Source organism: Rhinolophus sinicus, chromosome 14 (assembly GCF_057876585.1).
Source record: "Rhinolophus sinicus isolate RSI-liver-muscle chromosome 14, RSI-T2T, whole genome shotgun sequence".
Taxonomy (NCBI): Eukaryota; Metazoa; Chordata; class Mammalia; order Chiroptera; family Rhinolophidae; genus Rhinolophus; species Rhinolophus sinicus.
In genome coordinates, this window is record NC_142514.1 from 145,423,177 (window position 1) to 145,439,568 (window position 16,392).

General features: G+C 48.0%; 1 protein-coding gene across 1 annotated transcript in view; it reads left to right on the top strand.

Moving 5' to 3' along the window:
* Nucleotides 1–16,392, top strand: part of TUB (TUB bipartite transcription factor) — a 63,013-nt gene that overhangs the window by 20,655 nt on the left and 25,966 nt on the right.

A 16,392-nucleotide genomic window follows, 5' to 3' on the forward strand; every position in this document is an offset into this window, starting at 1 on the left:
TCTGCCGGGGGTCGGCACAGCCACCTGCTCTAGCTGTGGTCTTCTCGTGCGCAGATTGTCATGTGGTGCTTGTGGCTGTGGCCATGGGGAGAAATCACATTTGGGGCTTTGTACTACACTTGCTGGTTGTCGTGATCCTGATGACCATTGGGGAACTACACCAAGAGTTTGTCCACTGCCTGTCAAACCAGGGCTTTGATGGTGGCCAGAGAGGCTAGCTAGGTAAGGCCAGGAGGTCTGGGCTGTCATATCTTGGTTGAAATCCAACCATGGGGAGTTTTGGACAAGGAGTATGTTAGGGAACATTGACTCAAGTAGGGTTCAAGACAGTGGCCTGCATGTAATGTCAGGAGGGCTCATCAGTGATATCAGTGACTTAAGACAGAGACAGTGAGGTTCAGGGGCATGAAACCTGGTGATAGAAACTGGGGGTCATGGCTGGTGTGGTCAGGGCAATGGGGCATCCTGGGAGCTCAGAAGAGATAGGCCAGATAAGGGAGGAGAGTAAGTCCAGGCACATGTGGCTGATGGGCAGATGAAATCAGTGTCAAAGGACTCAGAAAACTTGAGAACAAAGAGTCAGATATGGACACTCAAGGTATTCTGGGTAGGATGGAGCAGTATGGCAGTTTTTGCAACCAAAGGGGTCTTGGTGTCCCCGTACCAAGGGCCTATCCATGTTAGAGCAGACATTGGGGGAGGGGAAGACACAGGGTCAGAATAAGATACAGACAATAGGGCCCCACCTCTTGGAGGGGAATTGTCATGGGAAACTGGCCAGGGTATCAACATTCCAGCCTAGCACCTGGATTTGGGGCAGGACTCCTGCAGAGGTCAGGGACATCGGGCTGAGGGTGAAGCATGAATGTTGCTGGGGTAGCAGGGAGCTGTCCTGAGATCACCAACGTCCTACAGGCTTTCGGCAGGAAGCAAACCCCCTTTCCCTTTCATTCTTGGCCTGTTGCTCATGGCGCCAGGGCTTGAGTGGGGCTGGGGCAGGTGGTAATGGACAGAGGAGACATGGCAGGGCCAGGACCACTCAAATGGCAACTAGAGAAGTGGTTTGGTGCAGCAGAAGTGTGGGGTTTCGATTTAGATAAGCTGGTCTGATCCTGGCTCTATACATTACTGGGTGACCTCAGTTTAACATCTGTGAGCCTCAACTTCCTCTTCTGTAAAATGGGGATATTCGTTATAAAGTGGTTGAAATGATTAAAACAGAAAAGAATACATGAAAGTGCTCAGCACAGATAGTTGTTTCTCAGCAAATGCCAGTTTCCTTCCTTTTGCCTCCTCTAGTACCTAGAGCAGGGTCGAGTGGCTCTGTAGGACCAGGCAGACTTACACCCTAGGCCTTGGACTGGGGAGTGAGGAAGCTGGGGGAGGTAGAGAGGGGACAGCATGCTCTCCAGTAAGTCCAGGAGCAGAGCTGGAATAGAACCTCAGCTTCTGGTTAATCTGACCTGGGGGTCATGGTGAATTTAGCCACGTGGACATACAACATGGGAAACAGCAAGTGGATGGGTAATCCTTGCAAGTTTATGAGCCTTGGTTTCCTTATCTGAAAAATGGGTATTTTAACACCTTGCTTCCAGAATCGTGTGAAGACTAGCGATAATGCATGGAAAGCACTAGCACTGCTCGTGCGCATAATAGGAGGCCCATACGCGTGTATATATATATATATATATATATATATATATATATATATATATATATATATATATATATATATGTGATAGTGTGGTTTCTGTGGCTGCTGACACCTCTATGAACCTCAGAATCATGTGAGGGGTTTCTCTCTCCAGCTTGGGGTTTTACAGACATGAACAGGGCATATGCGTGGGGATTGTGCTCTGGCTGGTTCTGTGGCTAATCGTGTCATCCTAGTGTTGGCTGAGGGGGGTGGGGGCTTCCCGAGATCCCTGGGACCTTTGGGGGTTCTGAGGATACTGCCAGGGGGCAGAATGGGCACATAGAAGTTCTTTTCTGAGAGTGGCAAGTGCCAGCGTCTACTCAGGCACTGGGCTGAGGTCTCACTTGGCACATGGTGGGGCAGCCTTTTCCCCTGTAGGAGCGTTACCAGAGGCAGGCAGCATGGAGATGGAGGGAGTCAGGAGGGGCGCAGCACTGTCAAGCGTGGGTGAGGATGGAGGTGACAAGCATGTCTTTGCAATCCAGAGGGAGCTGGGCCTGGGTTTGGTTCCTGGACCCGTCAGCTACCTGTGCCCTGGTCCTGATCCCAGGCCTGCCCTGTTACTGTGCACCGAGGACTGGGTCGTGGACCTCACTCTTCTCTGGGGGCAGAAGGACCATGCAGAGGGTCCAGATAGCAGGGGAGAGTCACCCTGAGGCTGCTTCAGACTTCCCCCATGGGTCTCCCTAATGGGTACCACAGCTCTGGGGCAAGAGGATTCTGGGGTTCTGAATCCCAGCCTATCACCTGCAAGTGGGAGACCTAGGGCAAGTCTAGTGTATCTGACTTGTAGTCTCCCTTCCCAGAAAATGCCTTCATGGGTCAGTCGTTGTGCTTGTGTTAGACATGCAGCGTGGGGCAGAATCAGACCTGGTCCCTGGGCCACTGAGCTCATGGTCTAGGAACTAGATTAGTTATTACATCAGTCATAGCTGCTGGTGTTTAGGGACCTCAGCGGTGGTTACAAAAGCACTCTGAGGGGTTGGGAAGCCACGTGTAACTGCCAGGTGTATAGCCCGTGCACTTTGCAAATAGCTTGCAGTCCCCATCCCCTCGGGATCTGTCTGGACCTGCCAGGATCTTCTGGGAAACCTGTGCAGCCCTCTCCTCAGTATGTGTGTACACACACACACACACACACACACGCATACACACACAGCCATCATCGTGTAAAGATGGGGCTCCACCCTCTCACTCTGTCTCTGACCTCCATTCTGAACTTCTCACTCCAGCTGGCTCTACTCCTGCTTCCTGATTGGCTCCCTACTCTCACAGTATTTGTCCGTCAGAAGTTGCTAGTTTGTCAGTGGCCTCAGCCCATAATTCTGACACTAACTAGGTCCTGCTTTTCCAGGTTACAGTCTGGGTCCCCTTTCCTGCAACAAAGTGTAGTAACAGCCACTCTTTATTGAGCATTTAGGAGCTAGTGCAATGGGATTGTTGAGGAGCTGCTTTTTTCCCCAGTTTACTCTCCTGTCCAGCAGGGTCAAGGAGAGCACCTAAACAAGTAACATAGCCCTGGGTTTGCTCCCTGCCTCTGCTCCTTGTTAGTTCTGTGAACTTGGGCAAGTTGCTTTACCTTCTGAAATCTGTTTCCTGATCTGTAAAATGGGAATAATAATAGTGCCTTCTCTACAGGGCTGCCGTAGAGCTTAAATGAGGCCCTGTATGTGAAGCTTTTAGCACAGTGCCCAGCACATAGTAGGTGTTTAATAAATGTTAGCCTCTGTTAATATTTTGTGCCTAAGAAAATATTTGGAGTAGACAACAGGAAGAATCACCCTCATTTATACTCGTACACTCAGCAAATATTTACTGATCTTCTTTGTCCTGGGGACTGGAGATACAGCAGGGAGCAAAACAGGAAAATCCCTGCTTAGGGAGCTTATCGCCTCCTAGTTTCCACAGCCACAGACTCACGCCTCTGCTGTCAGCCCTGTCCTCTCCGCTGAGGCAGCCTTCCCTGCTCTGTCTCCTTCAGCATCAGCCTCCGCCCACCCTCAGGACTCCCTGAATTTCATCTCCTGACCCCTCCTCTCACCAAGCTGGGCTTTTCCACTCACCTGGACTGCGGTGTCCTACAGACACTCAAACCGAGCTCATCCAAACTGGAACTCACCACATCCAACCCCCTCTCAAACCTACTCCTCCCCTTCTATTCCCTGAGGGGGTCCCTGTCCACTCCTGCCCCACCTCAAACATGCAACTGTCCCATCATCTTCTTCATCATCACCACTTAGAGAGCAGTTACTTAGGCACTGTTCGAAAGGCTTTCGTTCATTACGTTATTTAATCTCTTGGTATCTTTAAGAAGTAGTTCCAGTTGTTTGAAGATGAGAAAACAAGCCAGAACAGTGAAATATTAGGTTGGTGCAAAAGTAATTGCAGTTTTTGCAATTGTTTTTAACCTTTTAAACCACAATTACATTTGCACAACCTCATAAATACCCAAGGTCACACAGCAAGTCGGTGGCTGAGCCAGGATTAGGAGCTCCGACAGTCTGGCCTCAGAAGCTGTCTCCAGAGGCTGAGCCTTTCCGACCGCTGTGCAACCCTGCTTGAGTCCTGTGGGCTCCCCTCAGCTGGACCACTCACCCCAGTCCCCTGCTCGGCCATAGGCCAGGCCATGCTGGCCTGGGATATTGACAAGCCCACTCGCTGGTATCCCTGCTTTGCTACGGACCCTGTCCCAAGGGCTGCCTGTGGTCTCCCCACCCCACAGGTGGGACAGTGTCATTTTTCCCATGGCAATAACCCCTGTGATTTTCTGTTCTTGAGAGATTCAAGACCAAACACTCAGCCTGGCCCCAAATAACTACTCCATACCTTACTCATTCCCTGCTTGACACCATCCACCCTAACACTCTCCCGCCTCTGGTGTCTCCCTTTCCCACTGTACCTTTATTAAATGTATATTCAGCCTCAAATGCCATGTCCTCAAATGCTACAGAGTCCTGCTGACCCCGTGGCCAGACTCCATTGCCCTCTGGCCCCACGACTCTGCACCATCACCACTTGCTGGGCTGATTCACTCTGGGCTTATCGTTTGCTGTGTCTACATCCACCTGTGTCCTCCACTGCCCTGTGATTTTTACAGGCTGGTACCATGTCTTATTCATCTCTGGCTCCCAGGGACTAACAGGGTTAGGAACAGAGCACGTTTTGCCACTGAAATGACCAGAGCTGGCCTACCTACGCTGTCACTTGGCAATTTGGGATAGGAAAGGTCTGAGTGTCTTTCTTTCCCCCATCTAGTGCTACTGTAGAAACCAGAAACTGGGACTGATTCCCAGATTGTTGCATCCCAGAATTAATGAAATAGGAAGGCCAGTCGAGGTCACCTGTGTTAATCCTTTATCTTTGAAATGCTGGGCTGAGGCCCAGAAGGGGAAAGACCTAGCCCAGATCACTCAGCAGGGAGAAGTCGTGACTAGAATTCAGACCCCTGGCTTCTAGCCCAGGGTACTTTCTGCTTTGCTGAACTGTTCTATCTTTTCTTTGCTATTTCTCCACATCAACCACCTACTGTAGTAACCACAGTTACTTAAACTGAAAAACAACCACAATCTCATAGCTCTGGAATGTTTTCTTTTCCCATTCCAGGTAACCACATTCACACATTTGTCATCACAACTTTATACTCTCATTTTCTTATTTAGTATTTTTTGTAACATTTAAATTAAGTTCTTATAGAGAATGCAGTATGTTTCTGGGTTGTTTTTATCCATTGACGTTCATGTGAGATTCGTGTCTGTTACCACATTGTTTTAGTTTTGGTCACTTTATAATTTTTTTTAATATCTAGTGGAACTGATCCTCCTCTCATTAACCATAATGATGAGAATTTTCTTTGCTTCTCTTACCTACGTTTTATTTTCTTCCAGATAATCTTTACCTGGATTATGTAGAGGAATTAAGGGCAGGGAAATCGTTTATCCCAGGCTGACCTACTCTTGGGCATTGAAGGTCAATTGGACACTCTTAACTCACAGCTCTGAAAACGGAAAAGAGGCAATTGACTGGGTGAAATAGGCAAAAAAGGAAGTAGTCGCTCCAACTCCCTGTCCACCCACCTCCCTACTGCTGCTGTGCTGGGACATAGGGCAAGGTTCCCTCAGAGCGCACACATGCTCCCTAGGAATGCATGTAGCTGGGTGCTGGTCATGGCTCAGCGATTACGGCTTGCCCTGAGATGGGGAGCCCCCGGTCAGCTTCCTGTGTAGGATGGGGAGTCTGGGGAGCAGGCCCTACTCTGTGTCCTGTGAACATGCACCCCGGTGCTCTGCAGCATTCCCACCTCCCCAGGGGATTCCTGTGGAGTCTGGCTCCACCCCTAGATGTTTTTGCTTTGGTGTAAGACTCTGCCTCTCACTGCCGGCTCTCCCAAAGTTGTTATCTCAAAAACAACACCTTACCTCTTCCTAGCCTATTTACTCCTGAGAGCACTCACTTGAGGTACAAAGTGGACACGTAATGAATATCACCAACCCAGCTGCTTTGTGTGAGACAAAATTTAGCAACACTGTTGATCGACACTAGCCAGCAAATGAAGGTAGTCACTTTGGCTTTCTAATTATAGAACCTGCACTCACAAATGGTGTTGGAGCTTGCCCTCCGGTCCTTAGATCATCACCAAAGGGAACCACAGGAAATCCCTGTACATTATCAGGTTTCTGAATCCCTTTTGAATTTGGCTTTGGACTAAATGAACTCTAATTTAGGAAGAATTACTATCTTAAAAATAATCATATCATGTAGGAATATAGTAGGAATCTCCATTTATTCAAGTTCTTTTTATAAATCTCGGTTATATTTTATAATTTTCTTCCTGTGGATCACAAATAAGTCTCTTTAATATTATTTTAAAACATTTCATGCATAATCTTGTCATTGTAGATGAGCTATCTTTCTCATTTTCATTCTGTAAATGGTTATTATTTTATAATAGTAATAGAAATGTTACTGACTATTTTCTTTTTATCGGGTGACTTTATTGAACTTTCTGAATCAATTCCATCATTGATTCCTTTTAGTTTTCTCAGGATCCCAGTACAGAGCATCACTTGCAATAATATAAATTATGACTCCACCTTTCTACTATAGTAGACTAATGACTGTACATCAATGTCACCCTCAGGAACTTCAAAAAAAATACTGGTAGTTGGCCTGGCTCCATTCCCATTGAACCACAACTTTGGGGTCAGCAGTAGGGCCTGGGACCCCCCGGGGCCGAAGGGTAGATTCCAGATCGAGTAGACAAAATCTGCAGTGGTGGGAGAACGTGCGCTTGGCTTGTCTGAAAGCAGACCAGTGTGGTCGCAGAACAGAAGCTGAATCAGCTTTGTAGACTCTTACAATTTTTGGTCTGTGAACAAAGGATGTCAGTGAAGGATTTTAAGCAGCGGGGCCATGGTAGATTTGCATTATGAACAGATCACTCTCGCTGCCATGTGAGAGCAGGATCCAAGGAGGCCAGAGGGAAAGGGGGTGTAGATCATTATATAACAAGTAACTCATACATCTCCTTACTATGTGCCCGGTGCTAGGTGAAGTGGTTTACATGTATTAACTCTTAAGAAGCCCCCAGGTACACAGGGACTTCATGGCAGCGCCTTGTTTGAAACCACAGATCTGGCTCGAGTCTGCACTCTGAAGCATCCTAGCTTTTCACAGATGAAGTAGTTTGGATGAGGATTTTAAGCAGCCTTGAAGACGGTGAGAAGAGGACCGATTAAAAAGATACTTAGGATTTAATATCAACTGGACCTGGTGGTGGATTGGATATTGGAGGGAGGGGAAAATCAAAGTACCAGTTTTCCCCCACACCTGTGGCCATTTGGAGTTTCTCTGGGACTTGTCTGTTCACATTTCCATTGGCTTGTTCAGATGTGCTTATCACCTCTTTTCTGTTTCATGGGAAGGGAGGGAAGGAATTCAAACCCACTTTCCAGGGTACATTCTGCACCTCCCATCTGTCTTCTGGGTATCTGACTGGTAAGAAATGAGTCCCTGCACATCACACCTTTTGTTTGGGAGTGTGGGAGGGAGCTGTGCCTGCTGTGAGTGTAGTGTTCTTTACTCAGCTGTCCCAGGGAAGTGTGTAGTGGAATGTGAGACATGGGTGTCCTTTTCATGTAAATTGTCAGGCAGGGCCCTAGATAATGGAATGTTAGTGATACTGGGGGCCTTTGACATTAATCCAACCCTCTCACCTTATGGATTGATGCACTAAGGCCAAAAAAACTGGGAAGAGATTTGTCTGTGGTCATGTAGGAGGCCAGGGACTTGGGCCTAAATCTCAGATTTCCCAACACCGCAGACACAAAAAGCATCTTCGGATCAAGTGATGATGTTAGCCAGTGACATCAGCAAGTGTCTGGTCATCTGCCCTCGTGGGGGCCAGGGGTGGATCTTACTTTGTGTCAGAGCCAAGAGGTGGGGTGCGGCAAAGTTAAGAATATGCTCCGTTGAGCCAGAGCAATGGCTACTGATAGCTCATGGAAACCAGACGGGCTGAGATGCGAGTATAATGAGCTGGGACCCAATACAGAGAGATCCCTAGGGCACTTTGGAACAGGTAGTCAAGAAGCTGGGGCACAGTGGAAGGTGACCTGTGCTAGAGAAATACACAGCACCTCCCAGGGCCCTGCCCACTGGGTAATGGAGGCCTCAGAAGTCCATTCTGAGGACCAACACAGCTTTCCTGTCTCCAGGGAGACCCCAGAAGTCCCAGTGTGAGGGCCACGACAGGGCCATCTGGCTGGCAATACTCAGTTCAGAATTCGGGAGCTCGTCTCACTGAGAGGAGCCCCTGCCCCCAGGGCACCCACTCCCTGCTAGCCTCAGGGTGGCAGGATCAGGAAGGATCAGGGTGAGCGGTGCCTGCAGAGGAGACATGGGGGAAAGGTGGGCAATGATGAGGACCGGGAATCAGGGAGAGACATCTGAAGCAACCTGGAGTCAGAGGTAGATACTGCCCGCCCCCCCAGCCCACCAGCCCTGGGTGTGATCTCACCCAAAGAAGTCTAAAAAGGGGGCTGCACATGGCCTCCTCCCCGTGCGAGTGGAGAAACTAAGGTGCCCCCTCCTCCCTCCTAGAGCCCAGGCAGGGCAGCGGCTGGGACTGCCTGTTCTCATCCTCATCCGAGATGGGCCCTGGCCCCTGAGCTGAGGCTGAGTAAATCCTTGCTGTTGTGACCACCCACAGTGCTTATGCTTCTCTCTGTATAATAATAGCTCCTCAGGTTGGCTGTGAGCAATCAATGAGATAATACATGTAATGCTTCGCACAGTGCCAGCCCTACTCGAAGGCTTAATAAGTAGGAGCTCTAATTACTAAATGTTGTCACATCTCCGCGGTGCTTTGGACTTTCGACACAGCGGTCACAGGTTCACGTTTCTTCTCTCACTTCAGCCTCACACACCCTGTGCTGTAGACAACATATGCATTGTCCCCACTTAACAGATGAGGAAACCGAGGCAAGCCCACTGAGAGGTCCCTGGCCACCCAGTGAGTTAGCATCACAGAGAGGACAAGAATTCAGCTCTCCTAAGTCTAGCATGTTCTCACTGCTGTGTGATTCTTCTCTAAAATACAAAACTTTTATCCTTGTTTCAGGTTTGCACAAACTATAATCATCGTCTTTTGTCTCCTAACAGCCCTGCTATTGGAGAAATTTTTTAGTGCTGGAAGGTAGTCTTTGCGATTGGTTCACCTGCTGTTTTTCATGGGGCACAGAGAGGCTACATAACAAGGTCACACAGCACATTAGCAACAGAGGCAGGACTGGAATCTGGATGTTCTTTCCTCTATACCTGCTGCTTCTATAAGTCTTGGAATTTTTATCCCCATTTCAGAGATGGGAAAACCAAGCCAGAGAGATAAAACAACTTGACTAATCCCATAGCACCACCTTTCAGGACGTTGCTTCTTTAGTGACCTGGTGGCCTTCGAGTCTGATATTTATGAACCATTAGCAGCAAAAGAAAAGGGCCATGGAGCGGAAAGATGATGTCTGGGGGTCATAAACTTTGCCAACAGTTTAAATTGCATTTCTGGGTCTGATTCCTCTTGTTAGAGAGACGAGTTTGTGAATTCAGAGTAGGATTGTTTAAAATGCATTTCACATTTTAAATAACCATGGCTTTCTTATATGAGGGGGAAAAAACCAGGTCAAAAATGCAAACTCACAGGCTTTTCTGAAAGGTTACAAAATAAAATGTTCTTTGCTGGAGGATGTAAAGGCAGAGCCTCTCTGTTTGACAAAGGATAGGGCTCTGCCAGATAAATCCTGCATTATGAACAAATGAGAGCTCTCTCTGTCTCTTCCTGATCAGCTTAATTCCTGTAGCTTATCTGCAAATCCAATAATGCTGGTAAAACAAACCCCTCCTGCAGGCTGAGGCAGGGCCTGGGGCTCCTCCCCAAAAGCCTTTCCTATGTATAACCTTAGCCCCTTCTCCTTGGAGAGCTGGCCTTAGGAGCCCTGTGAGGACATGGGCAGAAGAACTTGACTGGCAATGGTGGAAGCTTCCCCAGGACTAGGCTGCTGTGCGTCACCTGTGGGTCTCCCAGTCCCCAGCCTGGGGCCCTCTGAGCAGGAAACACTCAGCAGACCCTCAATGGAGCTGGCAAAGTGGGGGAGGAGCAGATATTGAGGTTCAGCTCCCTTCTCCCAGTTCTCCTGCACTCCTCCAAGGTAAAGAACCTGGCTCAAAATTTCAGGCGGTTTTTTATGCCCACATGCATTAGACTGTGGCCACTTGGGTGTCCTCTTGGTAATACTACACTTAACTAAGGATATTTCAACTGCACGGCTTTTAAAATAGTATTTATTTATTTGTTTGTTTGCTTGTTTACCACACCCACTGTGCACCGACAGTGTTTACTGTCTGTCTCCCCAACCATGGTGGTTGGGGTGTTGTCGGTGCTGTTTAGGGGTCACTAGGAGATCACAAGAGCCAAAAGCTGGAGTTAAGAGGTAGCCCGAGCACCTGGAAGGGGCAGCCACATGGAAAGCAAGATGTGGTCCCTAGGATGGACTAGCTGGTAACACGCATCTGTCTTTCTCACCCTGGGCAACCAGTATGTGCCAGAGCGTGGAGCGTTTCTTTATAGGACTTGACACTTCCCTACAATATTGTATCCCATCTCATAAACCTGTTAATCTGTCATTAAATTACCTGGAAAGAATGCTTATGATCAATCCTGTGAACATAGAATTGGTTACTTAAACCACGTCCCAAGTGACAGACATCGTGTAGCCCCCACTTCTGCCAATTTCCCCATGAGAAATACAGCTGTGATGACTCTCTCTGTACATAAACTTTTGACTCCGTCGCGTATTTCCCTTGGCTAGTTTTCTAGAACAGGAATTACTGAGTCAAAGGGCTAAGGCTGTATCATGTGGCTTTCTCTAGAGGACAGCAGTTAAGCCTGTGGGCTCCAGAACACTCTGCTGCCTGAGTTGGAATTTGAACTTTTCCACTTATTATCAGTGTGACTTTGAGCAGGTTATGTAACCTCCTCTTCTTCATCTGTAAAATGGGGATAATAATAGTACCTACTTCACAATGTTGTTGTAAGGATTAAATGAGAGAAGCCATGTGTAACTGTTAGCTTGGAGAGGCATGACTCATGCAATGTAATCATAAAGCAAACCTTATTTTTGTCTCCTGTGTTATCTTTACTTTTATTCTATGGGGCTGTCCCCCACCACCCCCACAAACCTAGATGAAGTTGAGGGTAAGGCAGGCCCATGGCTTTTCTGGTCATTTGCAGGTAATCAAAAGTCATTCTGTCAGTAGTTCATATGTCCTGTCTATTATAATTTTAAAAATCTTTCAATTTCAGTGACAAACTCCTCTTGCCCATCACAGTCTGCTGCAGGCCAGTCCTATGGGAGAGGGTCCAGCTTGCAATTCTGACCCTTTCCAGAGTCTAAGGTGAAGTTAGGGTGTAGGGAGAGGGGAGGAAACAGGAGAGGAGGGGAGGGGCAAGAAATTTCTTTCCTGACTGATACTCTGATGAGCCAGTGTCACACTCTCTGGGCCTCTCACTGGGGTGCTTCTGTGGGTTCTTAGAGACCATTCCATCACTAGGGTGTCCCCCATGTACAGGTCCCTTGATGTGGGTGATGCTCTCTCCCCATAGCTTCATATACCACGGTGGTTCCTTTCTCAGGTGCTGGGAAACCTGGTCTTATTCCTTCCCCTGGTGTCACCTCCCCCCACAAAGGGGCCCTCTTTGACCAGCATCTATGACAATCACTTCTGGCCTTCATGTTGAAACCCCCATTGGATCACAGGAAATGCTTAAGTATCCTTTGCCCCGCAAACCTGGCTGCTACGGTTGACCCTGAAGCAGTAGCATCCTCTTGGCCATGAGGGCAGCCAGCTGCCACCCGTTCTTTGGATCTGCCAGGCATGAATCAGTTGCCCATGTATTGTGGCCCCAGCACTACGTGGTCACATATGAAGCTCTCTTAAGGAATCTCCTTCAAGCCCTACTCTCTGGATTTGAGGTGAAAGCCATAGCACCCTTCACCATTCCCACTTTAGGGGTCACTGGACGCTGAGGGCTCTCTCCAAAATTCCTCTTAAACCTCCAACAACTCTTTCTTCAGCCTCACTTTTTTTTTACGTACTAGGGATGGATGCAGACCCAGGTTTTTTCACTGCCTCTTTTCCAAGTCTCATTTGGTGTTATCTCACCTCACTTTGGAATGTGATACCTATTAGCTCAGAGCCTCAGTTGGAGAGCTCCATGTCATCATCCCATGCCCATATTTTTATGGAACATGTAAAGGAGTGCCTGGCATGGAGCATGTACTCAACAAATGACAGTCATGAATGATCCGATCTCACAGGCTCTGCATTTGCATTCACTTCATCACCATTACATTTGGTTTTATCCCTATTACCTTGTTTTATGCTTTACAAGTTTTATGTTTCCTTTAAACTATGCTTGTGGTTTCTTTCCTTTCTTTTTTTTTTTTTCTTGGTGTGGAGATTTTTATTTGCTATTATCTTTTGCAGTGATTTGGAAAATAGACATTGTTTCCAATGCTACTAGTGGTTGCCCTACATTTTTCAAAGACGTCAGTAAGCCTATGTTATCTTACTTTAATCATGTGTAACGGGACAGTGGTCTTTGTATATTCTGCAATTATGTAAATGGGAATTTCAGAGGGTGCTATCTGGCTGCCCACAGTTATGCTACCATCTTGGCATGATGTCTGCTTTGAAAAGGCACGGGCGCTGGTTTAAGGCCTGCTTGTCTCTGTCTAGGCTTTCCCAATAGCCAGCTAGCAGTTTTCAGTACCTCTGGCCTTTTCTCCCTTTATCCTCCATTTTGCTCTCAATTGTTGTCTTTCTAAAAGGCACGCCTGGTCAGGTTACACTTGGCTTATAACCCGTTAGTGATTCTCCTTGGCTATAGAATGAAATCCAAACTCCCCAGCCTGGTTGGTGTGCAGGGTGCCATGTGATCTGGCCCTTCCTTAACTTTCTAGGCCCATCTCTTGCCACACTGAACCATTTACTTATCTGCCACCACAGTGGTTTTCGAGTGCATTGGTCACACACTCTCACATCCCCGTGCCTTTGCTCACATCATCCTCTCTGGCTGGAATGCCCTTTTGCCAAAAAGTTTAGCACAGCTCCTAGCCAGTCAGAGAATCTTGGTAACTGTTAAGCTTCCGTCTATCTTTCTTATCAGTCTATCAAAATTCTACTCACCCTTCAAGGCCAAACTGTCATTCTTTTTAATTCTCAGGCATTAATTTAATTCTCAGGAAGGGCTTGTCCTGACCTGACTTCCCTCCCACTGGTTCCATTGACTGCCCTCCCTCTGTGCCCCCTCTCCCAGCATTGTGTACACCTGTATTATAACACCAGCACCTTGGTGCTTCCCATCTCTCCTGCCAGACTGGCAGCTCCCTGAGAGCAGGACTGAGCCTGATGGCTGCCAAAGCCCTCATGGACCTTTGAGCCTGGTTTGGATCTAGTTAATGTTTGATTGATTTGAATTACCTTCCGTAGCCTGCAAATATACAGCACCAAACTACTAGGCAGGGCATCTTGGGACTTGGTGCCCAATCTGAATAGATATTCATTTATTATTCATATCCTTTTGCTTCCAAAGTTGACTAGAGGTGGCCCAGACTCAATAAAAATGTTAAATTAGAAGTAGAAAATTTAAGACTCCACATGGAAATAGCAAGTTGCCAAAATGCTAACTTTTTTCCTTGGGTGAACTAGTCTTGCCGAGGCGAGCTTGCCCTGGGGTGCAAGGTGGGGAGCTGGGGGCTGGGGTGGCAGATGTGACGGTCTCCTTTAGGCTGCTTCAGTCCCCATGCATTCCTTCACCTCCCCCCCCCCCCCCCCCCCCCCGCACAAACCATGGCCGCGTTTGAAAATGCCTATGATGCAACGAAGATAATTTAAATTCACAGCAAATATCCCATCCTTGCACGATTTGGGCAGGTGGTGAGGAGGGTGTGTTGGTCCTGCTGTGTGGCAGTGTTTCAGAAGGGATAACCTTGTTTCTAGGGCTAAATTTGAAAAGCTTAGTCCCTTCTTCAAGGGTCACTATATAGCACAGTTGTTTTTTAACCATGGCCTAGTACAGTAGTTTTCACATGGTTTTTGATGGGAGACAAGGGCATACACTTAAAATGTCAACCCAGGAAGCCTTTGAGCAGGAAAACCCATCGCCAATTCTGAATTGAGTGTGCTCACACACCCCTTGGAACTAACAGAAGCACGCACTTCGTCCCTCCCCATGCACACACATTAACGTGCCATCCAAAAAATACTCTTTTGCCGAGCCATTCAAACTGCAGGGCCACCTCACACACACACACATACACACACACACACTCATGCATACTCACGCACACTCATGCATACTCACACACACTGATGCATACACTAGCGCACTGTCCCACTAGTTCCCACATACCCCATGTCCACACACACAGCCTCTGCAGGAAGAGGGACATGGAGATCCGTCTTATTTCTGCACCTCACTCTGCTTCCAGAGTTTGCTCCCTTAGGACAGAACCTAAAGCGTCTATTTAATAGATTCAATTACTTCAGGCTCCTGAGACTTTCCAACTTGATTCTGATTGCTTTAAGGTGTCAGATAATTTGGGAATAAAGGGGAAAAGCAGCCTTAAATTCTTGAAGGGGAAGGCTTCCAGGCTCTAGTCAGCTGCTGATTGCAGCTTTGGGAGGGGCAGTCTGGAGGGCGGGGCTGGCCTCTTGTTTCTCTGCAGGGCTCTGTCCGCGGGTCCTAGGTCTTGCAGGACAGGGGCCTCAGGTAGTGCTTTTCCATGCTGCCTTGGCTTATAAGGCAGGGATGAGTCCCTTTCCTGGGAGCCTGACCAGTGAAAACAGACACCTAGGTCAAGTGTCCCAGCAGGCAAGCAACAGCCCAACTTTCTGCTCCTGCACCCCACTCCAGGGTGATTATTTTGTCTGCTCTCTGCCTTCAGAGACAGTGATAGTTCGTGGAGGTTGAAATAATCAGAAGCCACAGCCTTCAGAGTGTCCATGCTGTACCAGACAGAGATGGATCTGGTGGATGTGTCCTGCACTCTGGAAGCCTGGACAGACAGGCTGGGTGTTTGTGCGTGCATGTGTACTACATGAACTGTGATAGGCAGGAAAGAAGCTAAGGGCAACATCTCTGGACCCAGACGGCTTGTGTGTGAATCCTAGCTTCACCACTGTCCAGCTTTGTGACTTGGGGCAAGAGCTTTGCCTTCTCTGTGCCTCACTTTCTTCTGCTGTAAAATGGGTATAATAGCACCTACGATGGTTGTGAGGATGAAATGAGTTACAGTATATAGATACACCTAACACCACGCCTGACTGATGCTTAGCAAATGCTCCAAATAGCTTGGTTATTGTTTTTATAGTTAAAGGCAAGGCTAAAAGGCTGGAAGAGTCCTGGGTGGAGTCCTGGCTGTGGACCCAGGGCAGCAGGATGTGGCTCTCCCTCAGGCCAGCTGGCTGTTCTCACACTTTCTCCCACCCGGTCATGATGGCCTTTTTAGCATCAGAGGAACCCGATGTGAACACTCTTCTGGCATGGTTGGATGGTGGTGGGGTGCGCATGAGGACGCCTACATGTAATGTGCAGACTGCATGGCAGCAGACCCCTCCCTGATCACCTGACTTCTCCGCGCTTCCACACCCCAACTCCCCACCCCCCACCCCCTTGTGGATTCCCTGCCCTACACCTCAACAGCCCATGCCTTGCTTTAACGTTTAAAAGTTGGTGCTGGTCACCAACAGGACCCCCTCAGCACTTGGAGACTTTGTTGAGAGGTCTTTGCTTCTTTTAATTGTGGCCCCTAAAAAGGGCTTTGGAGGACAGAGACTCTGGTTCCATTTTAGCTCCATCAGCTTCCTAGCTCGCTATGTTAGCCTTTCCAAGGCTTTATTCTATGGGAACTAAAGATAAGTACTTGCCTCTCAAGGCTATTGTGTAGATTAAATAATATAACTTTATAAGGGCCGGGAATGTAGTTGACAGTAAATGTTGTCCTCTTGACTGCTATAGCTTAGACACGGGAAGGACTCGTCTGCCATGAGGAAACACCTTTACTAAAACTGAAGAAGGTTCCTTGGGGCCCCTTTTGGTATCTGCTGGCATCATCTCCTTTCCGCACAACCGGATCCCACGC